This window comes from Phoenix dactylifera, chromosome 4 (assembly GCF_009389715.1).
Source record: "Phoenix dactylifera cultivar Barhee BC4 chromosome 4, palm_55x_up_171113_PBpolish2nd_filt_p, whole genome shotgun sequence".
Classification (NCBI taxonomy): Eukaryota; Viridiplantae; Streptophyta; class Magnoliopsida; order Arecales; family Arecaceae; genus Phoenix; species Phoenix dactylifera.
The window spans coordinates 8,155,197-8,164,384 of record NC_052395.1 but is presented as its reverse complement, the minus strand read 5'-3'; the positions used below and the strand labels follow the sequence as shown (position 1 = coordinate 8,164,384).

The 9,188-nt window shown below is 36.8% G+C and overlaps 1 long non-coding RNA gene across 1 annotated transcript; it reads left to right on the top strand.

The window, feature by feature from the left end:
• Nucleotides 1–468: 468 nt before the first annotated feature.
• On the top strand, nucleotides 469–7,649 carry LOC103714190. The gene is made up of 3 exons (XR_003386976.2): nucleotides 469–893; nucleotides 3,374–7,240; nucleotides 7,307–7,649. It is a non-coding gene; the product is annotated as an uncharacterized LOC103714190 (long non-coding RNA).
• Nucleotides 7,650–9,188: the final 1,539 nt, after the last annotated feature.

The window sequence follows — 9,188 nt, the reverse complement described above, 5'->3', positions numbered from 1 at the left end:
TGATAAAAAAGTAGACCTTTGGTCGTAGAACCAAATACATTTCCTAATAAATACAAGATTATAAAGGCTATCATATTAATTAATGTATCTAAATTCTTTCCATCTACTAGGATTTTTTTTTGCGTAAATACTCTTCTAAATATAGAAAATTGTATGGATATCCTTGTAAAGTTACTATTTATTTGTATACCCTTATAAAAATTTATATTTGCACGTCTACCCATTAAGGATATTTGAGTCATTTTAATTTGAAACCGTTAATTTTTTAACGGCATTAGATGGCATGGGTATATATGCAAAAATAAGAATAAAAACGGATAGAATAGCAAAACAAGTATTTTTCGAGGGTATACATGCAAATATTAATTTTGGAAGGGTATTCACATAAAATTCGATATTTAGAAGAGTACCCATGCAAAAAAAATTCTAAAATAAACTAAGCAGCTGACCTTAGGCTTAATGTATAAATAAATGTTTAGCTGACTTTAAATTGATTAAATTGATGTAGAGTTGGTGGATAACCGCCGAGCTCTCCGCACCTTAAACCGATTGCTATGAGATTCGTGTAAACGTAGTCATGCGCCGATCCGGCCACTCCCCAATCCCACGAGTGAAAAAAAAGAAGGGGAAAAAAAAAATCCAAGAGAGCATTAGGGTTTTGTTTCCGGACATGTGATCAAAGGATCCTTTCGAATCCGCTGTTGAAGATCAAGAATCTCCGCCAGAATCGCCGATCCCGCCGGAGAAGGACGCCGCCGGTGACGAGGAGGAGGTCGACGCGCGGTCGCAGCCGCCGTCAGAGGGAGGGGAAAGGAGGAAGAGGAGGACGACAGCATGAAGGAGCTCGGCAAATTCCCCTCTGGCGGTGACCCCGACAAGATGGCCAAGGTTTAGTAAGTGCCCACCCCACGCTCTGCAAGAATCACTCCGTATACAAAAAATCTTTCTTTCCTACCGTTTATGTGGTCCCTTTGATTGATATCAACTGGATATTCGTCGCTTTCTTTTTATTTTTCACCACATAGGGAATCCAAGTACATGCAGGATCTCAGATTTTGATATTTTTCAATATTTTTTCTTTTTCGCTTTTAAGGAACTGCAAGGATTTTTATGGTTGGATCTTTACTTAGAAATTATTGTTGGCAAATGATCAATAATTTGGGACTACTTGTGTAAGTGTTGTTGCGAATGCTAGAATGCATTATACTGATTTGAAAGGTTTATAGGCATCGTTCAAGGAATAGTAACAAGAAATTGTGGAAGGAATGGTTATTTGGAGATTTTCTTTAGAAGCTTGAGAAATGTTCAAATAATAAGAGAAGATTCATGTCTCTTACCAAAATGAATGAATTGTATATGATAGGAATAGGTTTGATTCCTAGGAACTAATTTGCCACTACATGGCATGGGGGCTCTGGTTGGGGTGTTTCAGGTTTATGATTTGTCTTTGCTAACTTCTTTCATCAGTCTACATCATTTTTGCAAGATGAATCTTATGAGGACGGGACATTTTAAAACTGTATTACTGAGTTATTATACCATCCTTGTTGTTGAATAGATGTTCAACTAGGCAAATAGCTGATTGATAGTGTTCAGGGCAAGCTTATTATATCAGTGATTGAGGGAGGGCTTCCAATGCTGGCAGGCAAGCTTGAAGTTGGGGCCTTGAACAGAACTAATCCTCAAACCCTAGTTGTGACTGCAGGCTATAATAAAACTAGTGAGCCATAGTCAGGATGTATCTGATTCAGAAGGGAAGAACTTGTATCAGTATCTCAGTTTCAATTCAAACATGGGTTTGATTCACACTCCATATTCTGAGAAATATTTACTATCCAGAAAGAGGAAAAACGGAAACAGCTAGTCATGTTAGTTGCATAGCCATGATGATGCGCCTCAATCGTTGTTTACCGATGATATAGTGCTGAATGATAAGATGGGGCTAGAAACTGATTGATGAAAATATTACTTAGATGGTTGTATGCAGAATGTAATTGTCAAGAAGTACTGTACTGTGATCATTTTCATTATCTGAAGTCTGCTATGTGAAAGAATGCGGAGATTAACAAAGACAATGACTAGTATACCTAAAGCTAGGTGGATGAAGTTGACAGGTACTTCTAAGGTGATGTTTGATCAATCGATGCCACTAGCAATACAATAAGGCTCAATTTCACATGGCTAGATTGTAGTCACCTAATTTCTAAATATCTGTCAGATTGTTTATGGGCATGGAACTGAGAAGAGACAACTTAGATGGTATGAGCAGGTGTTATGGGTGTTTGAGGAGGTTTTGGTGAGGATAGGTTCTTGGGTTTATGTTGAAAGGTTGAAGTAAACCACCCAGAAAAAGCTATTTAGTACAATAATTTGGCAAAAGGAAATTTGAGCAAATGATATTGTTGTGTGCATGTTATATTTGTGCTTATACAAGGAATTCTGAATGTTATTCTTGTATATGTGCATGTGAATACTGTAACGGTAACCAAGCTGGTATCTGTAGGTTATAATTGTGTGTGTATTACCAATTTGGTGAGACTGGCATGAGCAAGTTACTGCTTGTGCATGTCTAGGGTAATTGCTCTGCATGTGCAAGTACACATCCCTGTGGTGTCTGTATGCAAATCAGTCTGACATGGGAAATAGACAATCTTTTATGCATTAGCACGTTTATGTCTCTATTACATTTAGTCTAATAAAACATCAACATAATGTTATATAAATTTGACTTTGATTTCTAAGTTCCCAAGTGAATTCCTGAGATTTTGACAATTTAGCAATCGCTAGTGGGTGGGGACACAAATATCATCTAACTGGAAGCTGCCCACTTCTTTTCTTTTTTTACCATTTGGATAAATGACTTAACTTTATTGATGATATTTACAATCATGATGAAATATATTGTCAATCATCATGATTCATAAGCTGGATTTTTTATTATAATGTCGCATATGATCTTCCATCTCAATTGCTAATATCGTTCAACATCCTCATCTATGATCTATCTGGATGGTGGGTAAATAAATTCCAGTTTGGTTGTTCTCACACAGCATTAAATTTGCTTAGTAGTGTTACTTGCATGTTGCAGATACCCTCTCTTCTTGAGAAGAAAGTCCATCTATATACATATATAGATACCCTCTCTATCTATCTATCTATCTATATCTATCTATATCTATCTATATCTATCTATATCTATATATATCTATATCTCTCTATACATATGTATATCTATATACATCTCTCTCTCTATATATATACACATATTTGTATATATCTATCTATCTATATATGGATGAATACTGATATAGATCTCAATATATATAGACACACATGTATGTATGTATTAGAAACTTTCATTGATACATTGCAGCTAGAATAGTCATGATAGAAAGAAAAGAGACTGGGCCCCTCAGGCCTTGTTGCATCAGGGAAGCATATAGAAGACTGAAGCTTGAATGGATTTCAAGGCTCTTCCAATAGAGGAGTTTGGATCATTATTGAATGGATTTATCAGGTTTTTGTCTACCAACCTTTCTTTTAAAGTAATGTCAGGCCTACATTTGCTTGTGCTTGATGGCTTCTGCTTAGGATTGCTGCATCTTTTGTGGAATTGGCCTCCAAATGCTTGGCTTATGTACATTTGATGATTTCTACTCTTAGATATCCATTGGAGTAAAATGCAAGATCAAATATTAGTAAAATTGTGTTTCAGAAAATGTGTAACTTATCTTTGTGCATCCTTTGAGGCTCATGGCTATAGCTAATACGAATCTTCTATAATGTTTTCATTAGCAATATGATTTATTGTACAGGCAGATGATTCAGTTCTCTTATGTACTTTAAAAAAAAAACTTCTTTCCCCCTATTTCTATATAATCTCCTCTTTGACTGCAAGCTAGCGATGCATAGTTTCTATATAACATTTATGTTATGATCATTACATACTTACTGCATTCAAAATTCTTCCACTCCATTCGTGGTGAAAGGTAATCAAACAAATTCAGGAAAGGGTAGTAAGACACTTTCAAACATCAGGAGTATAATTTTCTGTTTACTTCATTGTGGGTGGAATGAGAAGCTAAATAAGTCCAATTAGCAGAAATGAATAAGTCTGCAAAATGATTTTGATTTAAATTTCAGTTATCAACTACAGAATTACTTATACAAATCTGCATCATACTCCTGTATGATCCATTGAAATCTTAAGTATATAAAAGCAAACCACTTGCCTGTGATTTAGAAGAAAAAAATATAAACAAATTGCCCAAAAATGTTTCAGCTTTATCCATGGGCAATAATCATAATAATATAACAATAAGCAGCTATAATGCATGTGCATGTCATAAAACACCTTGAGACTGTAGGAATTATATCTGGAGAGCTTTGCAGGGATCTGAATCTTAAGACATTCACAGATATTACTTTTAATCACTCATTGCATCATTCAAAGAATTCATAATCTTTTGGAGTTGATATTTTTTGTTCTACCTAAGTCCGTCCAACTAGCTAAAGTAAATAAATTTGCAAGTTGACTTTGATCAAATTTCATCTTTATGTATGAGAATGAAACTCAAGTCATCAACTATGTGATTGCTGCTATAGATCTATATTACTTCATATTGTTGATCAGGTTTCATGTTTACCAATAAGTATTGCTGAAGCATTTTTGAACAATTGGTTCTTTATTTTCTAATAACTCACAATTGAGATTTCAGCGAGGAGGAAGAAGGAGATGATGATGATAAACAGGCAGATATGAAGAAAGAGTTTGTGCATGTTTCCATTTCTTGCTTGTTTGATTGCTTAAGAAATTCCGATATATTAGATTATTTTGCTCAAATAAGTGCAGTGTTTCCCATAATTCACAAAGTTTTGGGAGAGAATTTCTCATTCCATCTATTATTCTCAGTTATTCAATTAGTCACTGTGATGATCTTAACTCTCACCCTTAAGGCCTCTTTCACCTACATGGATTATTTTTCACAGATATCCTCCTGAATTTTGTTTACATGGGACTTGATTATGCTTTCTTTTCTTGGAATGTAGACCAAAAGTTGCTTAAGCTCACCTAGCTTTGCATGCAGAGAAGATGAACAAAGCTCAAAGATGATCAAAATTTAGACTTATCTTTGTGGTACTACCTCCATTCAAGCTTCAAATCAAGTGATTTTTGGTCCCATGCTTGAAGTCCCTTTTGAAGCAATAGCTTACAAATTAGGCATAATTTCTGATTAGTTTTGCCAGAATTAGTGTCCAACTTATTTCTTCATATTGCTGAAATAAGCTCTCAAAGTCACTTTCCAATTTACCTGCATATTGAAAATAACAAAAATGACTATTAGACAACTAAACTTAGATTTTGCGGGAGGTTCTTATTAAAAGCCTGGGATGTCATCATCTCATCGTGTTTGGAGTTTTTTGTTGAATTAACGGGATAAATGGCTATTTTGTAAGGCACGGTTCGTTGAGCACCATTGTAACAGAGTTGGGGTTAAACATCTCCATAAGGAAGTTAAATTAGTTGTATTGAGGTACTTAATTTTATTTGTTAAGTGTTGTCTGTGGTCTTGTCGAGATGATAATAGTGACTATTTCTCTGGCAAACATGAGAACTGAATGGCACCTGTAACATGAACTTCTTGTTTTAACATGGCTATATGGTCGGACATATTATGTTCAGTGGTATAATAACAAGTACTTCAATTGTGTGACATGCTGAGATATTATTAATGCAGCAGCATTTCTCTGCCAAACATGTAAAATGAATGATGATTGCAACATTGAACTTTGTCGGTCGTCGTCTCGTCATATCTTCATGTTTGGAGAAAGGTATGGCATTGCCGGTGGTAGAATGGTGTTCAGAAGAACCAGTCTATAAAGAGGTCTGAACCAGGTTTTCTATGATATGTTGTTGCACATTATCTAAGTCAAGCTGAGATAGTAATAATAGAGCAACTATTTGCATGTTTTTCACTGAAAAATCTTTGAGTCAGTATAAAACTGTAGGGTTAATAAACTACCAAGGATTCTGTCGGAGGGGACCATCCTCAAAGGAAATCCATGTAGAAAAATCTAATTAATAGAGAATCTGAGGGATCGTTTTTAGAGGCTATTATATTTAGAGGCTAGTTGCCTGTTAAGGTTTCAGCATTAGGTGACATCTGTGGTAGAGCTTGGTGCAGAAGGCTTTTATAAGCCAACCACCACTTGAGAATAAGGCTTGATACTTATGGTTTTACTAACTATTTGATTCTTCTGGATGGATTCGTATGGAAGGGAAGCAGAAGTAGAGGAGCATGCAGGAGACAATTGCAGTGTGATGAAATCTGAATCATGATCGGGAGCTGTAAAAGATAATTTCCATCTATCATGATCCATCTATCTCTCACTGGAAATTTGTCTTGGTCAAACCCCTCTTGTTTCTGTAAGAGGTTTTCTTGGCTCTCACAGATAATCATATTCAACTCGCCTAAGAATAATTTATTTGCGTTTTGAAGCAAACAAAAAAAAAAAAAAGCCTCATCATCCATGATATCTTTGTATGAATACTTTTATTTGCTTTAGGTTCTAGACTAATCTGGGGAACGAGATTTCTTGACCCTGCCGGTCCTTTTCCCTTTTCTCCCCTTGCCGGTAAAATGAAGTAGACGGCTTGCTCTGGAGATCTTATCAGAGCAAACATCTCAGTGTCTCCGAACATTTGTAGCAGAAGCGAGGTCCATCATGGACCCTCTGTTTGCAGATCATTTGGATCTTTCTGAAGCAAGATAGATGGATGGTTGTGATCTATCCATCAGCTTGTTTTATGTGCAGAACAGGACAAGGCCCAGGATTTGCATCGTATATAAGCTGGGATGCCCAAAAATTCTAATCTACTCTCCAACCTTCTACTTTGTATAAAGAATTCCTGTACAATCTTTGACTGCCATCATCTATTCTCCGCAGATGTATTAAAGCTTTGTCACGAGTCCGTTACTTAGTTAACGTTGTGTGGCCCATGCCCGTGACAAGGGGGGAAAAAAAATAAGGGTGATAACTTTCTATCTAGCCTTTGCACATGGAAACCCATTCTTCCAGTGCTGCTGCTGTAAGCTTCTTTTGATCCGGCCATATCTTTAGTACAGAGCTGCCGTGAGATGAAGAGAGTAATAAAAATGTGGTGGCTGCAAGACTGGTTTCTATCCTCACCTTATGGAGCATATGCGTGTGCTCAGGATGGCGTTAGTGACGTCTTGGAGTGAGTTTGATATCCACTTGCCTCTCTCTCTCACTCTCTCACATCAGGCTTTTTTTTTTTATGTAGTCTCGTGGACCCTGGCAAGACCATGAATCCTGTGAGTGGGGAAACGAAGTGGGTTGAGTCAGCCTGGACTCAACTGTGGGTCCTGAGGTTTGGGATTTGTATCTTAAGATTGTAGTGAGGCTACCATGGGGGCAGAAATGGGTCAGGGTTTTGTCCAAATCAGTTGGGTTCAAGTGGTTATCTGACCTTTTTTTTGTTTTTGTTTTTGGCGACTCTGCTTGAACATGAACTTTGATCCCCTTTTTGGAACTGCAACTCTGCAAGTCAAGAAGATTATTATTTACTGAAATTACTTTAATTTTATTTACTATAATTGCATTATAGCTCTGTATTTATGTGGAAGAAGAACATTATTTTTTGTTAAATGATATCCATCGGCTTTTAAACTATAATGAACTTTTTTTACAGAGTTAATTTCATCGAGTTACGTGGTGTGTGAACCGAGCGGATCTCCCTACACCCATTGGCTATTCGAAAAATTGGTTCATGGTACGTATAGTTTCATGGTCTCTTTGACGTGAATACTATTTCTTCCAAGATTTGTTAATTGTCTCCATGGTGTCGTAACAATGTTTTTTTTTTTTTTTTTTGGGTAAAACCGGCGTCTCACTATAGGCCCTTCGAAGCGTCAAAATGCAAAACAGTAGCAAAATCCTGCAGGATAAGGGCAGTCCCATGCCATACAAAAGATCCGATGTGATGTGCTGCAAAGGAGGCGACCCAATCAGCTGCACTGTTCGCCTCCTGTAATACATGTGTGATTCCAAACGAGTCGAGACCCACCAATAAATGGTATACATCCCAGACAAGTAGATGTAGGTCTGACCTTGTATGCCCTCTTCTGATTCAAATCAACTATTGTGGCCGAATCGCCCTCTAAGAGTATCCGCCGAGCCTCCAAGTGTACTCCAGCGTACACGAGGTCCTTCCACGCCGCACGCAGCTCCACCATTGGACCGCCTCATCAAATATCCGTCGACCTCCAGCCGTAATCAACGGGTTGTCTTCGTCCATGATCACAAAATTCACGCCACATCTATTTTCACTCTCCGAGACGCTATTGTCAAAATTCACCTCAAGAAAATCATTTCCCAGGATACCATGGAACATATTTTTCCAAACAATCTGAATGGGGAAATAAAAAACGTCCATTAGCTTTTTTTATGTGCAATAGATTTTTTTGAGTAATGACAATTTTCTTGCAATGTGGCAGGAAGATTCGTGAAACTGGCCGGATTTATTGCCATGCACGAGAGCCTACTGATCGTATAGTTTTGAATAGGAGCCGCGGGACCCTAGTTTTTACCAAAAGTCGCTGTTCTCTGCTTTCTCGTTTAGTGTAAACGTTAATCATGCTCACAATGTTGAACGTTAAAAATATGAAGCATAATTGTTGCGAAAAAAAGTTATTTGGTCATACTTTCAAAGATTGATTTGGTCCATTGCCAAATATTGAACAACCTCCACAGGTGTCGTTATGGTCGAATTTTTGGAAACACTCCTGCCCGCACACACACATATAAGAACGAGATTTGGGCTTGTTGGTTTCTATATCTTATTTAACAGATTTTCATACATATCTTTAGTCAGAAAATTTACTTTTGTAAAAATAATTTAACGTTCTGATTATTTGAAGAACTTACTACTATAGTTTTGAATTTTTTTTTAATGAAAATCTTTTATTTTTTTTCATCAATTTCATCACAAAAACAAATAATATTCTGTGTAAAAACCAACAAAAGTTTTTGAAACTTTTTGGACACAACTTGGATCGAAGAGATCGGTCTTCCAAACGTAGCCAATCGTCATTGGCGTGGTGGCTGTGATTCGATGCTCTATTTTGTCATTGTTGATCTTATCCAATCACGTCCATGAGGTCTGC